At 37.9% G+C, this 25,469-nt stretch overlaps 1 protein-coding gene across 1 annotated transcript in view; it reads left to right on the top strand.

The window, feature by feature from the left end:
* Positions 1-10,322: 10,322 nt before the first annotated feature.
* The window catches only part of LOC150077639 (elongation factor 1-alpha-like), a 139,348-nt gene continuing 124,201 nt past the window's right edge, over positions 10,323-25,469 (top strand). The window contains exon 1 of the mRNA XM_090384786.1: positions 10,323-10,406. The gene's annotated coding sequence lies outside the window, so the exon portion shown is untranslated. The remainder of the gene's footprint in view (positions 10,407-25,469) is intronic.

Raw genomic sequence — 25,469 nt, 5'->3', positions numbered from 1 at the left:
TGGATGAAGCGATGGCTGAGTAGCAGAAGAAAGAGTTGTCATCAATGAACACTGCTCTTAGGGGACTTACATTATTAACGGAGTCCTAGAGGGTTCGGCGTTGGGTACAGTGTTATTTTCTATATTTATCAATGATTTTAATGAAGGTATTATGAGATTTAATGTCTAAATTTGTTGGCAAGATAGTTAATGATAGTAATCAAGGTATGCTACTGCAAAAAGATATAGAAAAATTAGGTAAATGGGCTGAGAAATGGCAGTTGGGGATTTAACATTGACAAATGCAAGGTACTGCATATGTCTGCAGTAATCTCAGATTAATATACCAACTATGTGCTATTACACTCAGGGTAGTGGAGAATGAAAAAGATCTCGGTTAATAATGCAGTAAAATATGAAATTCTCTGAGCAGTGCAGACAGGTTGCCAGTACAGCTCACGAAGTTTTGTTAATTATATACACAGAAATTTTGCTAGCAAGGATATAGAAGTGATTGTCCCATTGTATAAGGTGGTCAAGCTACATCTTGAGTACTGCATGCAAATCTGGAGGCTTCATCTTTGGAAGGATGTAGAGCTGCTGAAACGGGTACAAAGAAGGGCAAGGAGATTGGTTAGCAGAACAAAGGGTCGCTGTTAATAAGAAAGCTTCAGTTCTTCAAATTCCAGCGTCTTGAAGCGTCTTAATAAGAAAGCTTCAGTTCTTCAAATTCCAGTGTCTTTTGCGAGCAGGGATCTAATTGAGGTATTTACGGCTCATATGGTTGGGGGAGGGATACAAATTTCGGAAGCATGGTTGCCGGATAGACGCACGTAAGTTTGTCTTCAGCCAGAGAGTAGTTGGTTGTTGTAACAAACTTCCATCTAGAGTTGTAGGGGTGGGTAAGTTGAATAAATTCATGGTAAAACTCGACAAATTCTTGGAGATGGATGGACGAGTGATGCGGTTATTTTTTAAAATTTATTTTATCTTATTTTATTTATTTATTTATTATTATTATTATTTATTTATTTATTATTTTTTTTTGTTGATGCTGTATGAGCTTGCTTTCTTCCATCATTTGCTACTATTGATACTAATACTAAATCGACACAGAATTAGAAATTTTACAAGAATCTCCGATTGGTATGGGTTAAGATCTTTATTTTTCAATGGCACTCAAGGTTAGCATGGAATAAAAGAATCGATCTTAAAAGCTAGTATTTAAGTCAATGGCGTTTTAAGGATTTTCTGAAGTGATTGTTAAACAGTTTTGTGAAATCATTAAACTTTAATCATGTAGCGTTGGAAAAATCAGCAATATTTTTATCATCGGGAACTGTTGTTGTTGTTGTTGCAGTGTTTAGGCGCATCAACAAATAAATCATATTGCGTCGTATATACCGTAGATGTCTGTAAATTGCCCACTTCGACTATAGCTTCATTTAGCTCGTCGTCATGCTCAAAAGCCCACGAACTGCCGTATATCGTGGGATATACAGAACCACTGGAACTGCACAGCCTTACCAGGAACTGATCAATAGTTCCTCTCGCGCAGACCAGACAACAACGAACTTTTGAATGCGTTCCGTTATGTATCACAGATTTCCTTATCTACGCGACAACATAACACACGCAGGCTTTACTGTTGAGTTTTAAAATCCTTAAAAGAACCACTGTACACCACTATATACACCACTGTATAGTGGTGCATAATGGTTCTTCTCTCCCTTTCCTAGCTCTACCGCTGCGTGGATGACCCCTGGAATGATGACATCTTGTAGACAAACTTGGTGCTCTGAACATCCATAACCAAGAATTTAACCCCATGGGCTCACATCTGGTGAGTATGGGCTTGGCAAACCCAGGATCCTGCGCCGGATATCATCCTTCTCTTTCTTGGTGATTCCTCTCTCTCTCTCTCTCTCTCTCTCTCTCTCTCTCTCTCTCTCTCTCTCTCTCTCTCTCTCTCTCTCTCTCATCTCTCCTCACTCAGGGTAACTCGAGAATTTTTTTGGCTGGTGCAGCATAAGCCTCAGGCTTCCTTGTATCATATGGCTAATAATAATAATAACAACAGAAGGAGCACAGATAAGCTAAGAACTGCTTTTCTCCTCTCCCTCTCAGCCATACGTTCTCGTTGTTAGCAAATACGATTGGAAGTCTCTCATTTAAAGGATCGGCAGATTGTCCCCTCGCCAAAGAATTGGCAAACACGACAGAATTGTTTAGAATGGCACAATAGACAACGTCATCCATACCTTCCCTGATGACAACAAGTGGATCGAATGAATGGAACAATATAAAATGGGTCCATCACACTGTCACTACTGATTTTCGTGAACACTACAATCTGAGTGAAGCAGTTCATTGGGCATTCACTACACCCACATGTGTCCTTGTGATGCTTGGACTGTGTGTCCAAGCCTCTGTTCTATGCTCCAGGACAGAGGATATTGTGCATTAGGAGAAAGCATCGAACTTATCACGCCCAGGGGCTCACATCTGGTGAGTATGGGCATAGCACACCCAGGTCCTGAGCTGGATATCATCATTCTTCTCTCTCTCTGGTGATTCCCTTCTCTCTCTCTCTCTCTCTCTCTCTTCTCTCTCTCTTCTCTCTCTCTCTCTCCTCTCTCTCAGGGTGGCTCTCGTCTGTCTCTCTTGGTGATTCCCTTCTCTCTCTGTCTGTCTCTCTCTCTCTCAGGGTGGCTCAGGAATTTTATTTTTGTCTGGTGCAGCATAAGCCTCAGGCTTCATTGCACCATATAGCTAATAATAATAATAATAATAAACCGCTCCATGAAGTGTTTTTCTGGTGATTAGTCCTACGCTTATCTCGGTTCTGTCGACTGAGTCGAGTCTGCTTATTAAGAGTGTCATTGCGATTTCCTCTCACTGTTCGTTTCGACTGTCAACATGCTTTACACGTCATGATTAATGGTTCTATCCGTTTGGGATGGTTTGGTCGCGTCTTCCTTTGTCGCACGATGCTTCAAAAAGTTGATTGCCCCCCCCCTCTCTTTCTGCTATATGGCGAATGGATGTTTCCATTTTGTGACAATCTACTCTCGCACCTCTTGTGAAGAGCTGTTGGTCCTTTTCTCCGTCCAGTCTGTTCCTTCTGCTTATCATCTGCTGGCACAGGTTACCCTGCATGCAATCTATATCTCTCCACTATATTTCCTTTTACTTCTTTTCTCTTCTCTTTCGTCAGTCTATCAGGTGTTTACTTCTTCTTCCTCCTTCTTTTTGCTGCTTTTCGTTCCTCTGTTCTGTTTGTCCTTGCATTGATGCGGGATATGTTGGTAGTTTCTATCAATTCTTTACTTTTAAATTCTGAATGCACAAACCATTTTTGGAATGGTTTGTGCATTCAGTACGCGGCACTCGAGGTTAGCTGTAGCTCGCGCTCAGTTGTGGCTCGCCTCCTCGTGAAGTAGACGAGTACCAGGACTCGCCTTCCTGGTGTTTGTTGCTTGCTGTAAGCAAAGTGGCCAGAAACAACACGTGCATAATAACTATTTATTACGGTCACCGGAAGCTTATTTCATCTACCCATGTGTATTGTGTCTGTTAATTGCGTGTGTTCTCTGGTCGCTTTGTCTGCTTCGCTGGACGAAAAACCCCGGGTTCCAGGGAAAAAAAAAAAAAAAAAAAAAAAAAAACCTCGCTATCTAGGCCTGAGACCGACTAACTCAGCCGTGGAGTGAGGAAAAAAAAAAGCCCATAAAAGTTCCTCACCTCATCAAAGGGGTTCGAACCCGGGCCTTTTCCAGCCGGTGTAGGGAAGACGGTGACAATACGCATAGACAACAGCATATGCATAGCACTACACACATTTCTAGCCGTTCTACAGAGGAGTTTTTGTATCCTTACAGTGTGCCACGGTGGAGCTGAACTAGCGTTTGGGAGCCGCCCTATATTAGATACTCTACATGTCTTCTTATCACAGCGTGCGGCCCTTTTATATTCTCCTTTAAGCTGGTATTGTCATTTGCTCGTCAACTGACTTCTGGAATTAACAATTACTTATTATGTAGACATGTATAGTGTGTTATGTAGGACGGCACCTGAACGTCAGTTCATCTCCGCCTTTGTGATGATTACAGAAAGCACTGTAAAAGGCCACAAATGTGTGTAATGTTATGTTCGTGAAGTGTGTGTGTTGTTGTGTTGTTTTTGGCCGTTTTGTCACCAGGCAGGCGATCACCTGGAAAGCTTTCCCCGTGTCCGTTTACACCACGGGGAGGTAGGCCACAACTACGCATGTATCGCTGTTATTATTGTTGATATTTGGTTCTTAGGAGCATTAGCAACTAAGGCCATATTGCTCCGGGATATGCGGTGGTGACGGGCTCGAACCCCGGTCTAATCAAGAAGCGTGTGCTACGCACTGCTGCTCCTTCCCACCTGGCTACGGAGGCGCCTGCATGTATCGCGGCCGTCCTCCGAACGCTCTGGTTTACCAGCTCTTACTGCCCTAATATCAGAGCAAAAAAATATATATATGTAAGTAAATAATAAAAACTAGATAATAAAATCCTGTCCATTGGGCAGCCCAAACCCAGGGTACCAGCAAAAATAAATAAGTAAATAAATACAAATAAAAAGTGAAGAAGAAAAAAAAGAAAAAGAAAGAAATAAAAAAAATAAATTAAATTTTAAAAAATAATAAAATAAAAAATAAAAAATAATAAAATAAAAAATAAAAAATAATAAAATAAAAAATAAAAAATAATAAAATAAAAAATAAAAAAAATAATTAAAAAAAAATAAAATAAAATAAAAAAATAATTAAAAAATAAAAAAATGATAAAATAAAAAAATAAAAATAAATAAATAAAATATAAAATTAAAAAAAAATAAGAAGAGAAAAGAAAAGAAAAAAAAAATAGAAAAAAGAAAATAGAAAAAAGAAAATAAAAAAATAGAAATATATCAGAGGAGTCTTCTAGTGGAGACTATCCTACTCTCCTATAATACCGACGAATTTACGAATGATAATTAAAATTCAAAATGTGTTCCTCACCTTCAGCCCACGAATGATTCTATACAACAGGATCGCAGCCGAAGGCCCCCAGAAATATCAAACCCCAAGCAACTTATAGTGATGGAAGACATTATGTTAAAAAACGCGGCATTAATTAAAAATATACGTTAGAATACGATAAAGCTAGAATAATAAAATTATGATAATAAATTTACGATATAAAATTTTATTATCGTAAAATCTTATGACAAAAAATAAATAAGGAAAGAAACGCATTCTACCAATTAAGCAACTGAATGTGCTTATGCCAAGAACAATGCACGATCATTCAGTACTAGTAATAATAATAATATAATACTATTATTATTATTATTGTTATTATTAGCCATATAGTGCATTATGGTAGCCATATGAAGCCTGAGGCAAAAAAAAAAAAAAAAAAAAAAATGTTCTGAATTACCCGGAGAGAGAGAGAGAGAGAAAAACAGAAGGGAATCACCAAGAAAGAGAATGATGATATTCAGCTCAGGACCCTGGGCGTGCCAAGCCAATACTCATCAGATGTGAGCCCCTGGGGTTACAATTTATCCATCAAAAATAAATAATACAAACTCGGGAACTCGTTAGCTACGCAATTTGAGTCAAGGAACACCTACATGTTATTGTGCTCTCTTCCCCCTAATAAGAGGTGGGGGGAAGAAACAAAAATGTTTAAGCATTTCACCAATGTAGAGAGAACAAAAATATTTCTAATTATTAGTCCAAATGTTGACAGCGTATTGAAAGTATCCAGCAATGAGAAAAAGATCAAAATTTTGGTCGTCAGTGCTAGTTTCGTTCTGAAATGATAAAATAATCATAAATTAAAATTTTACTTATTGGCCAAATGTTGTATATGCTTTGAACAACTTAAGGTATTGTCTCACCAAAGGACTCAGATAGTTATGAGAAGAGAAGTATTTGTTAGTCAGACTTGAACCACACTAACGCTCCGGACCACTGGGCTACGTCAGGTAATACGTTTCATGTATACTACAGTTATATCTGTTCATTGAATTTAACCAGTTCTGATTACGTTAACGTAAAATTGGATGTTTTTTTTTTTTTTTTTTGGTTTGGTAGTTGTTGGCGCATCGGCTTCTGTGGCCATAGTGCACCTCCCAAGGTTTTTGCAGTACTTTGATCCAAGCCCGCGACCTTTGGGTTGCGAGGTAGGCACTTTACCCACCTGGCTAGCCCGGTCGGCAAAATTGGATGTCTCTCTCTCTCTAATGTTTGCTGAGGAACTCAAATCAGCATTATTTTTGCCTCAAGTCTGTTTATAGTAATTCTGCCTCAAGTAAATAATCACGTTTATTACTAATAAGGTATCTACTTTTGTGCAGTCAACAAGTCCTCCTGCAAATAATGAATCATTAGATTCATGTTCTTTCCTATGGTGTGTAATATAATATAATCGACGTACTAACTTTTTGATTACATTAAAAATATAATTTTTAGATATTTAAAAATCAGGAGTACTGTACCTTGAGGTACACTCCTTTGGAATCGATATTTATTACCTAAATGATTAGATATACTCAAAGTAATTTTGCTAAGAATTAAGATACCTAACGAATAGATGACATAAGGAACCTCTAATTTCATAATTTATGTGCAAAAACATTAACATTTATTAAATTACAAGCTTTGGACAGATGAATAAAAAATAATAAGAATGTGTTATTGGCACTCAATTGAAGGTGTTAATAATTCCTGAAACAACAGATTGATGTTTCACGAACTATTAACGCCTTAAATCTGTTGTGCTCTTACCTTTCTAGTAAGCAAACAAGTTATTACTTAATAAGTGAAATTTAGTAAAGCAAAAAATGATGTGTGGAATTAAGTATTTTTAAGCTAATTTGTTAAGCACCAACTGCATTGACATGTCTGTAATTCACATGTTCATTAATAGAAAATTCCTTGTAAGTAGGACGTTGATAAATGCAAAGAACTGCATATGGGTAGCAGTAACCCCAGAGAAACTGTGTGGTACTACACTCAGGGTAATGGAGAATGAAAAAGACCTCGGGGTAATTGTGCAGTCAAATATGAATTTTTCTGAGCATTGCAGACAGGCTGACAGAGCACGTCAGCGGTAACGGGGTCTTGTCAATATATACGGGAATTTTGCTAGAAGGGATAAGGAGGTAATTATCTCTTTGTATAAGGCTAGGGTTACCAGACGTCCTCGTTTCCGTGGGCATGTCCTTATATAGTAATTCTGCCTCAAGTAAATAAACACGTTTATTTTTAATAAGGTATCTACTTTTGTGCAGCCTAGTTTTTGGGGCGCCCTCAGAAGTCCTCGCGGATTTTAGTTTTTTGCACTTGCGTTCTAGTTTTTTGCACTTGTGTCCTAGTTTTTTGTAATTTAAAAAATCGTCTCATAAAATGAATTTTCATTAAATATTCTGTGCGTTGCACCTTCGGCCAATTAAACAGAATGAATAAAAACAATGCGCTCGTTGCATTAAGTGGCCAGTATTGTCCCAACATTACATAAGTGTACAGTACTGTATTATGCCTACCGCGCTAGCCGGGTGGGTAAAGTGCATGCCTAGCAACCCCAAAGGTCGTGGGCTCGAATCCCGCCTCGGGCTTGTATCAGAATAAATGCAAAAACTTTGGGAGGTGCACTATGGCCACAGAAGCCGATGCGCCTACAAAAAAAAAAAAAAAAAAAAAAAAAAATTGTACCATCACCGTTTGTCTAATTAAAAATCAATGATAGTAGATTATTTAATAATTTTTTTTAATTTTTCAGAATTTGTTTCTGAGAAAAAGAAAGATGATAATTGGGAAAACTTAATAGCCCATAGAAAGTAGGCTGAGTATTTTTATCAATGTAAGAGTTCCGAGCTTTCAAAAAATTACTCAATATGCATTTTCTATTTTTGCCCAAAATGGAAACGTAGAATTTTTTTTTTTTTCCTTAATTCAATGAACAACATCAGAAATAAAATGGAAACAAATACTGTGAATAGTATTTTGTTGGTTACTTATAATTTGAAAATGGATTGTAAAACATTTTATAATGACGTCTTACTGAAAATAATTGGCAGTAACGATAAATATGTAGAGTATTGTAATTTTTAAAATGTTCTCGTTTTGTCCTTGTTTTTAAAACTAAAAATGTCCTAGTTTTTTTCCTATTTTGTCCTAGCTTTTGAATTCTAGATTTGGTAACCCTATATAAGGCAATGGTCAGGCCACACCTAGAGTACTGGGTACAGGTCTGGAGGCTTCATTTTAGGAAGGATGTACAATTAAGAAGGGCAACAAGATTGCTGAGGGGGACAAAAGGGTGCTCTTACCAAGAAAGGCTTAAGTTCTGTAAATTTCAGCGTCTGAAGACCAGACACCTGCGAGGTGATTTCATTGAGGTGTATAAGGCCTCGAATGGTTTGATAAGGCTCAATGCTGATAAGATTCTTCCTCTTGCTTAGATTACGAATCTGAGGAGGCATAAACTCAAATTAAGGAAAGACAGTTGTAGAATAGATGTGCTGAAGCAATAAACTACCTGCTGGCTTTCGCCAAAGGGTAGTTGATTGCTGGAACAAACTTCCATCTGTCGTTGTGATAGCTTAAATAAATTCAAGGAAGAACTGAACAAACTTTTGGAGCGAATGGATAGGTGAAATAGAAAGTTTTTTGTTGAATCTGTATAAGCCTGCTTTCTTGCATGCCTCTACTAATACTAATGCTAAAAGGTAAAACTTTAAGTAAGCTGGAAGGGTGAACACCAGCCTTCAATAATAATGATAAAATGAATAAATAAACTCAAAATGATATCTTCAAAAAATGCGGGAAGTGGCGATAATACAATACCGACATGCCGGCCACTGCGGGGGAATGGGGCTGCGACTGACATCGTGTATGATTTTTAACTAACATGGGGGCGGCAAGATATGCGCAAATCTTGCAGAAGGTGGAAACTGGAAAGCATTTATAGTTTTGCAGCTTTCTCAAGTGAATGAACAATATATGATAAGTAAGACGAGGTTAACGACGGCAGCCAAAGCGAATCTGTTTGGACAAACTTCTCCAACTTATTTCGGACGCCGTCGTGATACCGGAATGAAACCTTATTGACTTGACACATGCAGAATTTTGATCTGGCAGACGAAGGAAATGAAAATTAAAATGACTATAAAGAAAAATTAAAGGATAAAATTTTTGGAAATTATCAAAAAAATCCCAGAAAAAAACCACTTTCCACTTTTGTTCGAAATAAGAATTAAGGGTCGAAATGACAATTTTACGAAATGTAGTTCTCATACACCCATAGCCTACTAGCGTATATAAAACGTATTAACGATACGTAACGCGTATCATTGCCGATGCATCTGACAAACCGCATGTATTCCGAGAAGTGTCAAAAATCCGCTGTACTTTCATAAATTATGTAACGCGCAGAGAGAGTTAGATAAAATGTGTTGATGTATAGCGGCTGGGGGTAGTTGCAAGAGTGTGAGTTTATTATAAAAATAATCAAATAATGGGGTTAATTTCTGGAGTGCCAAGTTTTTTTTTTTTTTTTTGAGGGAGGAGTAGAAGGGAGCGTCTTCCAATTATCATACTGACTGTGTGGAAAGGACCTTGATTACACTGGGGGAGAGCGCCGTCGTAGGGTAGGGAAGACATTTCCTTTCCGAAATTTCCACACCTTCCACACTGGTAGCTTTAACAAGTTTCAACACTTGACATTACAAGTATATAATATATAACAAAACCTTCTTTGAGGATTTCTCTCTTTGAGGATTTCATCAATGGAGGGGGGGGGGAGATCGATCGATAGCTGTTATTTTCGGATGGATATAAGAAAATTGGCCCTAAGGCAAGTCTGAATTCGGAACTGGTTTATACTTCCTACCCAGCGTCTTCCAATTATCATACTGACTGTGTGGAAAGGATCTTGATTACACTCGGGGAGAGCGCCGTCGTAGGGAAGACATTTCCTTTCCGAAATTTAAAAAATATGCAAATCATCTTTTTATAATATTGCGCAATTATTTAAAGTGAATTCACCAACGAAGAGAACGTTTGTAGGCAAAATTTTATTAAAAGTCATTTCTTTGTATGTAATTTGTATGGCAACAAAGGCAATTAAAAAAACTTGAAACTACTCCTATTACGCGATTTTATTGATTTAGCTATTCAGACAATATTACTTTAACGTATAAAATTTTTCCAATTAAAAATCAATTCAATATCATTTACTTCATTAAATAAGAAATTCTGTTTTTTTTTTTGTTATTTTATAATTTATTCTTATTTTGCATATTTTTTAATAATATTCAAGACGACGTAGAACGGGAAAGACTGAGAAAGTCACGTGATATGTGTTAACTTCCATCGTCTTTTCTACTGTCGTGGTAACTGAATTGTAAGTATTACGTTCTTCAAGATATAAATAAATTATAATTTTAAACAGTTTCTGGCTTATCTGATATTGCGCCGCTTTACCCATTAAGGATGCCTCGCAGAGAGAACAAATGAGATCTGAAAATAAATTTCTTGACGTGAGATATTCGTGATCTCTCCAAATGCTCTCCGCATCTAGGCTTAGCGTGGATGAAAGCCGGCTATGTGGACATCTTGATTTTCATTGCCGGTCATCTTCCACTTAGATAACGCAATGCGGTTGTGTGTGTTATTCCGTAAATAAGTTTTTTCGAGGACATTACAACCGCCGTTGTACTCGAGAAAATGATATTCGTTACGACAAGAGCTGTGGCTGGCTCTTCTGTATAGCATTTGTTTATGTTGTTGTATCAACATCAACGACACCGAAATTAACGGTGGATAGCTGGGGGGGATATCACTTCCGTTACTATTACATGTTAGTGGGGCGAAATCGAGAACAAGCCGTTGATGTATCTAATGCCTAAAATTAACATTTCGTTAGGTAACGTTAACTCTTAAATTATTTTTATATATTAGATTATTTTTATATTTTAGTTTGTTCGGGGGCAAGATATTGTAACCACATGACACAGTTTGGTAACTAAAGCACTGATCCTCATGATTTTTGTAAAATGTAATTAGAGCCAATTTTTCAGATCAGTAAAAATATGAATTGAAGCTGTTGAGTGGTTTTTTATCATAGGATGAGAGTGAAAGGTGACACTTTCCCCTCCTGTTTTTGAACATCACAGCGTCATTATATTAGCAAATTATAATTTATATACATATTAGCAAGAGTAAGCAATTAGAAAGAGTTGGCTGTATACACACACACACACATACACATAAATACATACTCACAATATATAGTTGAAGTATGCATTACGTGTAATTTGAAAATATAGTGAAGATAATAATTTAAATAAATAAATTTTCTGTTTATACTGTGGGACAACCACACGGTCAAAGGAGTCCACAGGATCAAAACAATACAAGAAACAACTTCTATTAGAATAAGTAGCGACCTGGAGCGAGAGGTGTTGGAGGTTTCAGGGACGGATGGCAGTCATCGTGAAATAGGTGGGTATATGGGATGTGTTAGGGTAACTAGGAATAGGAGCATGTATGCTTGCATGTATACCAATGCTGTATAATTGCATGTATACCAATGCTGTATTTGGCTGATGCTGCATGTATACCAATGTGTACAGAAAGGATAGAAAGGGAGGAGGCATTATGCTGTTAATTAAGAAAAACATAAAATCAAAAGAAGTGCACCAAGTTGATATAGATGAACAGTGCACTGTTGAGTCAGTTTGGTGTGACATAAGCACTGCGAAAGCAAAAATAAGAGTAGGAGTGTGTTATAGGCCTAATGACTCGAATGAGTACAATGAACAATTGTACAGAGAAATAGTGGGCTAGTAAATCAGAAAGTCTTATAATGGGGGATTTTAACTTCCCAGATATTGACTGGAACTTGTGGGTTGGTCATTCACACACTAGTCAGATTTTGTGGATTTATTGGATGATTGTTTTCTGCAGTAGCATGTTCGAGAGGCAACCAGAGAGAGTAATACTCTTGATATGGTTATCAGCAGTGATCATTCGTGTATTAAGAATTTGCAGATAAAGGAACCACTAGGTGGCAGTGATCACAGTGTACTGATGTGGGATTTACTTAAAGATTTAATTACCATCAGGAGTAAAGGAAAGGGTTTTTGCTTCTGTAAAGGTGAGCACAGTGGTCTTAGACAGTTTTTAAATTCTGTACAGTGGGATCAACTGACGATGTTACCAACAGTAAATTCTAAGTGGGAAGCATTTAAGGAATTAATCTTGGATGCTACTAAAAGTTTTATACCTATTAAGAAATATTGTTCAAAGTTTAGGTCTAAATGGTTATCTAATGAACTAATGAGACTCGCAACAGAGAAGAAAAATGCATGGGATGCATATAAATTATCAGACTACTCAGAAGCCTATGGCAGATATAAGCTAGTCTGTAATCAGATCACAAAGGAGATTAGGCAGGTGAAAGCAAATTATGAGAAATCCTTGGCAAAAGATTCTAAGAAAAACAGCAAGGATTTCTTTACTTATATAAACTCTAAAAGGAAGGGGATGAATCTGATTGGTCCACTTGACATTGATGGTTCGACTGTTGATGATCCTGCTCAGGTAGCAAACTGAATGAGTATTTTGCATCTAAAATTCACACATGAGGAATTATTAAGGTTTGAAAATGGCAGAAGGTTATCAAATTGTAGCAGGATACTTAATGATTTTGTAATAACTGAGAGCAAAGTGGAGGAGAAATTGTTGAAGTTAAACATAAGAAAAGCACCTGGGGTGGATGGGATCTATCCAGTTATATTAAAGGAGGCGGCAAAGCAACTAAGCAAACCCTTAGCCATAATTATGAGAGCATCCTTGGACTCAGGGGAGGTTCCCACGGACTGAAGATGTGCAAATGTTTCCCCAATTTACAAAGGGGGAATCAGAGGGTGACACGAGTAATTACAGACCAGTTAGTTTAATTTCTGTTTGTTCCTGGTAAAATAATGGAGTCACTGGTTAAAGATGCATTGCAGGATCATCCAGACAAGACTGCATCAATAATTCAGACACATGAGTTTGTTAAGGGAAAGTCTTATCTGACAAATTTGATAGGATATTATGATGTGGTTACAAAGGAACTGGATGCAAAAAATAATTTTGATATCATATATTTGGATTTCAGGAAAGCTTTTGACACTGTTGCACATGGAAGACTATTGTACAAATTGGAGCAGAATGGTATTAAGGGTAAGTTGCTACAATGGATAAAAGGATGGTTAAGTGGGAGAAGACAGAGGGTGGTAATCAATGGGTGCTGCTCTTCATGGACTAATGTTATTAGTGGAGTCCCACAGGGTTCGGTGTTGGGTCCACTGTTATTTTGTATATTTATCAATGATATTGATGAAGGTATATCGGGCTTAATGTCGAAGTTTGCAGATGATACAAAGGTTGGCAGGGTTGTTAATGACAGTAATGGCAGTGTGCTACTGCAACAGGATCTAGATAATTTGGGCAGATTGGCTAAGAAGTGGCAACTGAAGTTTAACCTTGACAAATGCAAAGTACTGCATATGGGTCGAAGTAACCCCAGAGAAACATACAAACTGTGTGGTACTACAGTTAAGGTGGTAGAAAATGAAAAAGACCTGGGAGTAATTGTGCAGTCAGATATGAAGTTTTCAGAGCAATGCAGAAATGTTGCCAGGACAGGTCATGGGGTTTTGTCAATGATATATAGGAATTTTGCTAGCAGGGAAAAGGAGGTGAATGTCCCTCTGTATAAGACAAACACGTCTTGAGTACTGCGTACACGTCTGGAGGCCTCATTTTAGGAAGGATATAGATTTGCTTGAGTGTGTACGAAGAAGGGCAACAAGATTGGTGAGGGGAATGAAGGGATCCTCTTACCAAGAGAGGCTTAAGTTCTGCAAATTGCAGTGGCTGGAGACTAGGCATCTGCGTGGTGATCTGATTGAGGTGTATAAGGCCTTGAATGGGTTGAGCACGCTGAATTCTGATAGGATCCTTCCACTTGTTCAGATTACGAACCTAAGGGGGCATAAATTCGAATTAAGAAAGGACAGATGTGGAATAGATGTGCGGAAATTTCCCTTTAGCCAGCGGGTGGTTAATTGCTGTAACAAATTTCCATCTGTTGTTGTGGAATTTGATAGGTTGAATAAATTTAAGGAGGTAGTGGACAGGCATTTGGAGGAAATGGTGTGTTTTTTTTTTGTTTTGTTTTGTTTTGTTTTTTTTTTGGCTGATGCTGCATAAGCTCATACACTTGCTTTCTTGCATCACATGCCACCACTACTACTACTGCTGTATTTTGCAGTCATGGGCTTGAACCCCGGTCATTCAAAGCACGTGTACTCGCGTACCCTTTCTCTTGACCACTCGGCTGCGGCTGCTGAATGTGGCTTCAATTTATGAATTGGTTTTATTGGTGACAAATGATGTAAAGAAGCAAGGTAATATAGCCTCAGCAAAACAAAAAAAAAAAAAAACCACACGCTATTCTTTTCAGATATTAATCCCCTATAATTTTATTCAAAGCTCTCCTTGTCAAAATGGATGATGGACTAGAGCTATTTTGCTATGTAGTGAGATTGTATACTTTTGTGCAAAAAGTGACACAAATTGAATTCATGTAGTTTACTTCATTTCAATCACCTCCAAGTAAGATTTTGTACCATTTAAAATTTCTGTTTCACTACATTGGCATATTCAAAAGGGCGAGAAGCATCAAGTCATGCTATAAACTTGGATAAATGGCTCCTAAAACGCACAAAATGCTAAAAATGGTTCTTGGAAAACAAGCAAGCAAGAAATGGGCAGAATGCAAACTTTTATGTGATTTGAATGAAAACGTTGAATGAGTTAGCAGAAAATGTTGAATGAGTTTTCCTTCAAAGTCATGCTTGAATATCCAAAACAGTTTCACTCTTACATTATATTTATAATGTACGATCAAAAAGATTGGTGACTGTTGCAAAAAAAAATAAAATTTATTCAATGATAGTTAGGAGAGAGAGAATCTTCTTTATTGCAGCAATAATAATAATGTAGACAATACAGTTTATGTTGCAACCTACCCATCATGGCCACAGGCCAAGGGTTGTTTATGTTGTGAAAATTCTTCAGTATAATCTCTTTCCACAACCAAAGACTTGTTACATTATACCTGTCAATGATCAAAACATTTCTTGTAAGTTTTCTTTTGTGAATGAGTTTAGGTGGTCTAATGCATTTGATTGAATTTCTTGAATCAAATCAGATAATTTTCTTTCCATGTCCTGTTTTAATTTTGCAGATAGCCAAAAGTCACAGAATTCCAAATAGTAATATGTAATGCAAGAAACTAAATGTATGAGCTTATGTAGCATCAGCCAAAAAAGAAAAAAAAAAAACAATTTTGCACATCCATTCCCTCTAAAAGTATGTCTAGTTCCTCCTTGAATTTATTTAAGCTATCAACTTCCACAACAACCGATGGAAGTTTTTTCTGGCAATTAATCACCCCACCCGGCTAAAGGCAATTTTCCGCACATCTATTCTACAACCGTATTTCCTCAATTTGAATTTGTGGCCCCCCCCTCCCCAGGTTCGTAATCTGAGCAAGCAGAAGAATCCCATCAGAATTCAGAATGCTCAACCCATTCAACCTTATACACCTCAAACAGATCACCTCACAGGTGCCTAGTCTCCAGCTGCTGCAATTTGTAGAACTCGAGCGTTTCTTGGTAAGAGAACCCCCTTCCTTCCCCTCACCAATCTTGTTGCCCTTCTCTGTACATGCTCAAGCAACTCTACATTGTTCCTAAAATGAGGCCTCCAGACCTGTACGCGGTACTCAAGGCATGACATGACCATTGCCTTAAACAAAAGGATAATCATCTGCTTATCCCTACTAGCAAAATTCCTGAATAACATTGACAATACCCAATGATCTGCTCTGTCAGCCTGTCTACATTGCTCAGAAAACTGCATATCTGACTGCACGATTACTCCCAGGTCTATTTCATTTTCTACCACCCTAAGTGTACCACACAGTTGGTATGTTTCTCTGGGGTTACTTTGCATTTGTCAATGTTAAATTTCGGTTGCAACTTTTCAGCCCATTTGCCCAAATTTTCTAGATCCTGTTGCAGTAGCACACTGCCATTATTGTCATTAACAAACCAGCCAACCTTTGTGTCATCTGCAAACTTCGACTTTAAGCCTGATATACCTTCATCAGTATCATTGATAAATATACAAAACAACACTGAGTCCAACACCGAACCCTGGGAACACCACTAATAACATTAGTCCACGAAGAGCAGTGTCCATTGATTGCCACTCTCTGTCTTCTCCAATTCAACCATCCATTGTAGCAACTTACCCTTAATACCATACTTCTCCAATTTGTACACTAGCCTTCCATGCACAACAGTGTCGAAAGCTTTTCTGAAATTCAAGTATATGATATCATATTTTTTTTTTGCATCTGGTTCCGTTGTGACCACATCATAGTATCCAATCAAATTTTTCAGACAAGACTTTCCCTTAACAAACCCATGCTGTGTCTGAATTATTACTGCAGTCTTGTCTAGGTGATTCTGCAATGCATCTTTAACCAGTGATGCCATTATTTTCCTGGAACAGAAGTTAAATTAAAAGGTCTGTAATTATTCATGTCACCCTTTGATCCCCCTTTGTGAATTGGGAATACATTTGCACATCTCCAGTCACTGGGAACTTCCCCTGAATCAAAGGATGCTCTCATAATTATGGCTAATGGTTTGCTTATTTTCTTTCCTGCCTACTTTAATATAACTGGATAGATCCTATCCACCCCAGGTTCCTTTGTTATGTTTAACTTCAACAATTTCTCCTCCAAATCATTAAGCATCTTGTTACAGTTTGATAAACTTCTGGCATTTTCCTCCCTTAATAACTCCTTATCTGTGAATGTAGATGCAAAATACTCATTCAGATTACCAGATATCTGAGCAGTTTCATCAACAGTCAAACCATCGATATCAAGTTGACCAATCTGACTCCCCCGTTCCTTCTAGAGTTTATATAAGTAAAGACGTCCTTGCTGTTTTTCTTAGCCTTCTTTTCCACGGATTTCTCGTAATCTGTCTTTGCTTTTCTAATCTCCTTTGTTACTTGATTGCAGACTGGCTTATATCTGCCATAGGCTACTGTGTCACCTGATAATTTATATCTGCCATATTCTTCTGTGTCACCTGATAATTTATATGCATTCCATGCATTTTTCTTCTCTGCCACAAGTCTCATTAGTTCATCTGACATCCATTTAGGCCTAAACCTTGAAGATTATTTCTTAATTGGTATGAAAAGCCTAGTTGCTTCCATGATTAGTTCTTGATTGCTTCCCACTTAGAATTTGTTGTTGGTAACATCATCAGTTGGTTCTACTGTACAGAATTTAAAAACTGTCTGAGACCACTGTAGTCTCCTTTACAGAAGCAAAAACCCTTCCCTTTACCACTGATGGCAGTTACCTCTTTGAGTAAATCCCACTTCAGCACACTGTGATCTCTGCCACCTAGTGTTTCCTTTATCTGCAAATTCTTATTGCACGAATAATCACTGCTGATAACCAGATCAAGAGTATTGCACTCTCAGGGTGACTCTCGAATATGCTGCTGCAGAAAACAATCATCCAATAAACCAATCAAAGGCTTGCTAGTGTGCGAGTTCCCAAACCACAAGATCCAGTCAGTATCTGGGAAATTAAAATACCCCATTATAACACAGTCTGATTTACTGGCCCATTCTATTTCTCTGTACAATTGTTTGTTGTAATCATTAGAGTCATTAGACCTATAACATACTGCTGCTCTCATTTTTGCTTTCCCAGTACTTATGTTATACTAAATTTACTCAATTCCCTTCCTTAGATTTTATGTTTTTCTTAATTAACATCATAACCCTTCCTTTTATTATCATCTGATTTCAGAGGAAACAATTAAAAAATTGTTAAAATGAAAACAATTAGCATTAGTAGAGGTATACGATGCAAGAAAGCAAGCTTATGCAGCATCAGCAAAAAAACCCCCTCCCATTTCACCGCTCCATTCTTTCCAAATGCCTGTCCAGCTCAGCCATAAATTTATTTACGCTACCAACATCCACAACAAAAGATGGAAGTCTGTTCCACCAATCAACCACCCCCTGGCTAAAGGCAAATTTCTGCACATCTATTCTACAACTGTCTTTCCTCAATTTGAATCTATGCCCCCCTCAAGTTCTTAATCTGAGGAAGAGGAAGAATCCCATCAGCATTCAGCTTGCTCATCCCATTCAAGGCCATATACACCTCAATCAGATCACCTCACAGATGCCTACTCTCCAGGCACTGCAATTTGTAGAACTTTAGCCTTTCTTGGTAAGAGCACCCCCTTTGTTCCCCCTCACCAATCTTGTTGCTCTTCTTTGTACTCATTCTAGCAACTCTACATCTTTCCTAAAGTGAGGCCTCCACACCTGTACACAGTACTCTAGGTGTAGCCTGACTATTGCTTTGTACAATGGGATAATCACCTCCCTGTCCCTGCTAGCAAAATTCCTATATGTCAATGGCAAGGCTCCATGACCTGCCCTGGCATCCCGTCTGCACTGCTTAGTGAACTTCATATTTGACGGCGTAATAACACCCGTCTTTTTCACTTTTTAGTTTTCTGAGTGTAGTACCACACAGTTGGTATGTTTCTCTTGGGTTATTGCTACCCATATGCAGTAATTTGCATTTGTCAATGTTGAACTTCAGTTGCCTCTTCCAACCCATTTGCCCAACTTATCTAGAATCAGATGGAGTAGCATACTGTCTTTACTGTCGTTAACAACCTTACCAACCTTTGTATCATCTGCAAACTTGGACATTAATCCTGATATACCTTCATCAATATCATTGATAAATACACAAAACAACAATAGGCCCAGCACCGAACCCTGGGGAACTCCAGTAACAACATTTGTCCACGAAGAACAGTGTCCATTGATTACCATTCTCTATCGTCTCCCACTAAACCATCCCTTTATCCATTGTAGCAACTCACCCTTAATGCCATACCTTTCCAAATTGTACAGTAGTCTTCCATGTGCAACAGTATCAAAAGCTTTCTTGAAATCCAAGTACTGTATATGATATCAAAATTATTTTTGACATTCAGTTCCTTTGTGACCACATCATAGTATCCAATCAAATTGGTCAGACAAGGCCTCCCTTTAACAAACCCATGCTGTATCTTAACAATTATCTTTCATTGTCAAAAAATACACCAGTATGATCTCCTTGTGATTTTGACTGCCACAGCTTTTTTGGCCTTGGTGACAACATTGCTTTCCACTAGGACTTTCAACTTTGGTCTCTAGGTCATTTTAAACCAATTCTCATCACCTTTTATAATTTCTCTCATACATGCAGAATCCAACACAGCTTGCTGAAACAATTCAGATGAAATGAGGACTTAGGGTTATCTTTGATCTTGAGCGAAAATGCTTGATGCTCACTCACCTCAAATAAGGTGATCTTATTTGAAGTGAGCTGGAGATTCATTAACATTAATTAAAAAAATAAGGTGGCTTAAAGTTGTCAAAAAATAAAATATATTTTTTGACAACTGTAAGCCAAGATTGTTTTTCTTTATTATTATTTCTTTTATTAATTTTTATTTCTAATATTAAGTAGTAATCTAGTCATACAACAAATATCAGCAGGGTATAGCACGGTATTTCTCCTATTGTAAAGTTGTATGCTGTAGAATCATTTTATGCTCTAATTGAAAAAATGTCAATGAAAATAGTGAATTACCCACTCTTTTTTTTTTTTTTTTTTTTTGAGAAATACATTTGTGATTTCTTTAGAAAATGAGAAAAAATTAGGTTTAGATTACATTAGAGAGCATCAAGAATGCAGCTATTGGTTAAAATAATTCTGTACCTCACTCAGCCATTAGTCCGGAAATTGTCATGTCATTTACTGATTGGTTAAAAAATGGTTATCATAACCAGTGAAGCTGTTATGTATCTTTCTTATTGTCTCCTATGCGCCGACCGGGCTAGCCAGGTGGGTAAAGCGCCTGCCTAGCAACCCAAAGGTCGCGGGTTCGAATCCCGCCTCGGGCTTGGATCAAAGTAATGCAAAAACCTTGGGAGGTGCATTATGGCCACAGAAGCCGATGCGCTAATAACTACCAAATAAAATAAATAAAATAAATTGTCTCCTATGTGTTTTTATCCTTGTTACTCTGGTGGGCTGTAGGAACAGTTGTGACTCTGCTGGAAGAAAATATATTATGCAAAAGGATAATATGACTGGCAGTCCCAGATTACAAAAGAGGCAATAGCTTCATATCCTGAAATTAATCCTGGACCACCAACCCAAAGAGGGACCAGAGGGTATTTGTCAGGAATGAAAGTTAATGTGTTTATAGAACATTTATCAATTTTTAAGAGCAAAAAAAAAAAGTGATATTATTGTACATTAGGTACTGATGATATAAAGGATAGGTGATCAGAGGATTTTCTTAACAGATACGTGAAAATATTGAAGAAAAAACTGAGTTAGAGGTCATTTGAAACTGTTGAACTTTCTTAAATTAGTTCAGCCCAGGAAAGCTTGTACAAGGCTTATGAGGTAAAAGTTTTTCTTTGAATGGCATGCATTTGATAGCAGGAGGGACTGTTTTAATAGAAATGGGATACATTTAAATAGAAGGAGTTCAAGAATAATTGCTGATGCTATCAAGTATCTGCAGATAAGACTCACTGGGTGTCAGTGATCATAGTGGGACCAACTGATGATGTTATGAACATCAAATTGTAAATGGGAAGCATTCAGGAAAGTAATCATTGAAGCTACTAGGCTTTTTATACCAATTAAGAAATACTGCTCCTCGCTTAGATCTAAATGGATATCACATAAACTGATGAAACTTGTGGCAGGGGAGAAAAATGCATAAGAATGTTCTCTTATTCCATACATGTGTTGGTTATAACCAGTGTGTGATTATGGTGTGATTATTATGTCTCCTCGGAAGTCTCCTTGTGAAGGTTTTAAATTTTCTGTTCTTTCATTAGTCAGAAAAGAACTGCAGTGAGTAAACTTATTGGTGTTAAATTATAATTTCAGATTTCAGGCTTTAATCCGATTGTATGGGATGGAATTATGCATACACATGTTATATTTATGATGTGCATTCAATGGTTGTATGTGGTTCAAGATTATTGTTTCACATTTAGAGATGTTTCCTTTCCATTCTCTATATATAGTTATTCTAAATATATTTTTAATGGTGACCCCGTATGGGAAATTTATTGTTTGTGTTACGGCAAATCGGCAACGAAGGCTCCATTTAGTGCAGTTGAAAATGAAAAAACCTGGAGGTATTTTCAATCAGAAAGGTGAATCTTCATATCTGACTGAAATTCACTGGTTTAGTCAGATATGAAGTTCTTTGAGCAGTTCAGACACCTCATGGGCTTTTATCTATGATATAAAGGAATTTTGATAGTAGGGATAAGGAGGTGATAATCCCATTGTATAAGGCAGAGGTTAGTGTGCATGTTGAGTACTGCATACAGGCCTGGACCCTTATTTTAGGACTGATGTGGATCTTCTGTAATGGGTACAGGGAAAGGCAACGGACTTTGGCTGGTGGATCAGAACTGTGCTCTTATCAAGAAAAGCTTCAGTTTTGCAAAATCTGAATGAGATATTTAAGGCTTTGAATGGATTGAGCAAGCTCATGCTCTTGCTCACACTACACACATGAGGGGGCATAATTCATATTAGCATTAGCATTAGTAGAGGCATATGATGCAAGAAAGCAAGCTTAGGCAGCATCAGCCAAAAAAAAAAAAAAAAAAAAACCCCTTCCACTTCACCCCTTCGTTCATTTGAAATACCTGTCCAGCTGAGCCTTAAATTTATTTAGGCTATCAACTTCCACAACAAGGGATGGAAGTCTGTTCCACCAACCAACTACCTGCTGGCTAAAGGCAAATTTCCGCACATCTACCCTACATTTGTCTTTCCTCAATTTGAATTTATGCCCTCTCAGGTGATTATTCTGAGCAAGAGGCAATTTCCCATCAGCATTGAGCATGCTCAAACCATTCAAGACTTTGTACTCCTCTATCAGATCACCTCGCCGGTGACTAGTCTCCAGACACTGTAATTTGCAAAACTTAAGCCTTTCTTCATAAGAGCAACCCTTCGTTCCGTTCACTAACCTTGTTGCCCTTCTCTGTACTCGTTCCACAGCTCTACATCCTTCTTGAAATGAGGCCTCCAGACTTGTATACAGTACTCAAGGTGCGGCCTGACCATTGCCTTATACAAGGGAATAATCACCTCCCTATCCCTGCTAGAAAAATTCCTGTATATCATTGATAAGACACCATGAGCTGCTCTTGCAGCCCGTCTGCACTGCTAAGAGAACGTCATATCTGCCTGCACAATTACCCCAAGGTCCTTTTCATTCTCTACCACTGTCAGTGTAGTACCACAGAGTTGATATGTTGCTCTGGGGTTGCTGTTTCCCATATGTAGTACTTTACATTTGTCAATGTTAAACTTCATTTGCCACCTCTCAGCCCATCTGCTCAACCTTTCCAGATCCTGTTGCAGCAGCATAGTGTCAGTAGCATCCTTAACAACCCTGCCAACCTTTGTATCGTCTGCAAACTTGGACATTAAGCTTGATATACCATCATCAATATTATTTATAAATACAGAAAACAACAATGGACCCAACACTGAACCCTGAGGGACTCCACTAATAACATTAGTCCACGATGAGCAGTGTCCATTAATTACCACTCTGTCTTCTGCCACTCAACCATCCCTTTATCCATAGCAACAATTTGCCACCAATTCCACACTGCTCCAATTTGTGCAGCAGTCTTCCATGTGCAACAGTATCAGAAGCCTTTCTAAGATCCAAATATATAATATCAAAGTTATTCCCTGCATCCAATTCTTTTGTGACTACATCATAGTATCCAATCAAATTGGTCACGCAAGACCTTCCCTTAACAAAACCATGCTGTGTCTGAGCTATAACTGAATTCTTGTCAAGATGATCCTGCAATGCTTCTTTAACCAGTGCTTCCATTAATTTTCCTGGAATAGAAGTTAAACCCAGAGGTCTATAATTACTTGTGTCATCCTTTGATCCTCCTTTGTGAATTGGGGTTACATTTGCACATCTCCAGTCTGTGGGTACCTCCCCTGAGTCCAAGGAAGCTCTCATAATTATGGCTAATGGATTGCTTACTTCCTTTGCTGCCTCCTTTAATCTAACTGGATAGATCCCATCCACCCCAGATGCCTTTCTTGTATTTATCTTCAACAATTTCACCTCCACTTTACTCTCAATTATTACAAGATCATCTAGCTCACTGCCAGTGTTTACTTCATCTATGGCATTCCCCTTCCTGAATAACTCCTCATGTGTGAATATAGATGCAAAATATTGATTTAGTTTTTTAGCTACCTGAGCAGGATCATCAACAGTTGAACCATCGATATCAAGTGGACCAATCTGATTCATCCCCTTCCTTCTAGAGTTTACATAAGTAAAGAACTCCTTGCTGTTTTTCTTTGCACCCCTTGCCAAAGATTTCTCGTAATCTGCCTTCGCCTGCCTAACCTCCTTTGTAACTTGGTTACAAATCAACTTATATCTATCATAGGCTTCTGTGTCACATGTTAATTTATATGTATCCTATGCATTTTTCTTCTCTGCCATATGTCTCATTAGTTCATCTGACATCCATTTAGGCCTGAACCTTGAACAATATTTCTTAGTTGGTATGTAAAGCCTAGTAGCTTCCTATGCTTCCTATTTTGAGTTTGCTGTTGATAATATCATCAGTTGGTCCCACTGTATAGAATTTAAATACTGTCTCAGACCATCTTAGTCGCCTTTACGAAAGCAATAACCCTTCCCCTGATGGTAGTTACCTCCTTGAGTAAATCCCACTTCAGCACACTGTGATCAGTGCCACCTAGTGGTTTTTGTATCTGCAGATTCTTAATGCATGAAGAATCACTACTGATAATCAAATCAAGAGTATTGCTCCCTCTAGTTGCCTCCCGAACATGCTGATTTAGAAAACAATCATCCAATAAATCCACAAAAGCCTTGCTAGTGTGTGAGTGACCATCCCACAAATTCCAATCAATATCTGGGAAATTAAAATCCCCCATTATAAGACTCTCTGGTTTACTGGCCCACTCTATTTCCCTGTACAGTTTCTTATTATACTCATCAGAGTCATTAGGCCTGTAGCACACTCCTACTCTCAATTTTGATCTTCCAATGCTTATGTCGCACCAAACTGACTCGACACTGCACTGTCCAGTGATGTCGACTGGCTTCACTTCCTTGGATTTTATGTGTTTCTTAACTAATAGCATAACCCCTCCTCCCTTCCTATCCTGCCTATCCTTTGTGTAGATGTTGTACTCTCCAAATTCCAGTTCTGCATTACTTATATCTGTGTGACACCACGTCTCTGATATCCCAACAATATCTGCCTTTGATGCTTTGAGCAGTACCTCAAATTCATCAAATTTATTTACCAAACTCCTAGTATTGGTGTACACGCAAGTATACATGCACTTGTTCTTTTTCTTAGCTACCCTAACACAACCCATGTGTTTACTTGTACCCCAATGATTCCCAGCAGTCTCTGAAATATCCTGCATCTTATTTTCCAAGCTGCTGCACATTCCAATAGAAGCAGTGCAAGAATCACTTTCACCTCTGCCAGTGGCTACTGTTAATCTATTAGTCCTTGTATCCCCCCCCCCCCAATCTAGCAGTTTTCCATCTAGCAAACATTCTTGCACCCTTTCTATTTAAGTGTATCCCATCCCTGTAGAAGCAGTCTCTCCTGTTAACAAGTACAGACCAGGCTGAAAAAAATTCTACCCCTTGAGCCTTGCACAATCTCTCCAGGGCTGAATTGATCGACAGGGCTCTCATCATATACTCCCTCTTATCGTGTCTGGGCAGAATTGCAGACACTTTCAAATTCAACCCTAATTCACAGCTTTTTTTCAACAGTGACCTGTACTTGTTAAGTAATTCCGCCGGTCTCCTACTCTTAATATCATTAGTAAGAATTAGTAATCATTAGTATTGAGAAAGAATGGTTGCACGATAGATGTGCAGAATTTCTTCAGGCAGTTATAGTCAACTGTTGGAACAAACTAACAAACTTCTAACCTTTGTTGTGAATGTTGGAAGTGTGAATAAATTCAATGAAGAATTAGACAATACTATTGTTAGGTGATGTGGGAAGTTTCTTTTTTTTTTTTTTTTGTTTTCTTCAGCTGATGATGTTTAAACTTGTTTTCTTGCATCATAATTGCCACTAGTAATTCTGATACTAACACGGCAACAACTTCAGTCCAATTTTACTCCAATCTCTGTTAGAACTTGATGGT

The sequence above is a fragment of the Mastigoproctus giganteus genome, chromosome 11, assembly GCF_048544385.1.
Source record: "Mastigoproctus giganteus isolate SK-2022 chromosome 11, ASM4854438v1, whole genome shotgun sequence".
Lineage (NCBI taxonomy): Eukaryota > Metazoa > Arthropoda > Arachnida > Uropygi > Thelyphonidae > Mastigoproctus > Mastigoproctus giganteus.
This window is presented reverse-complemented; position numbering and strand designations above follow the sequence as displayed.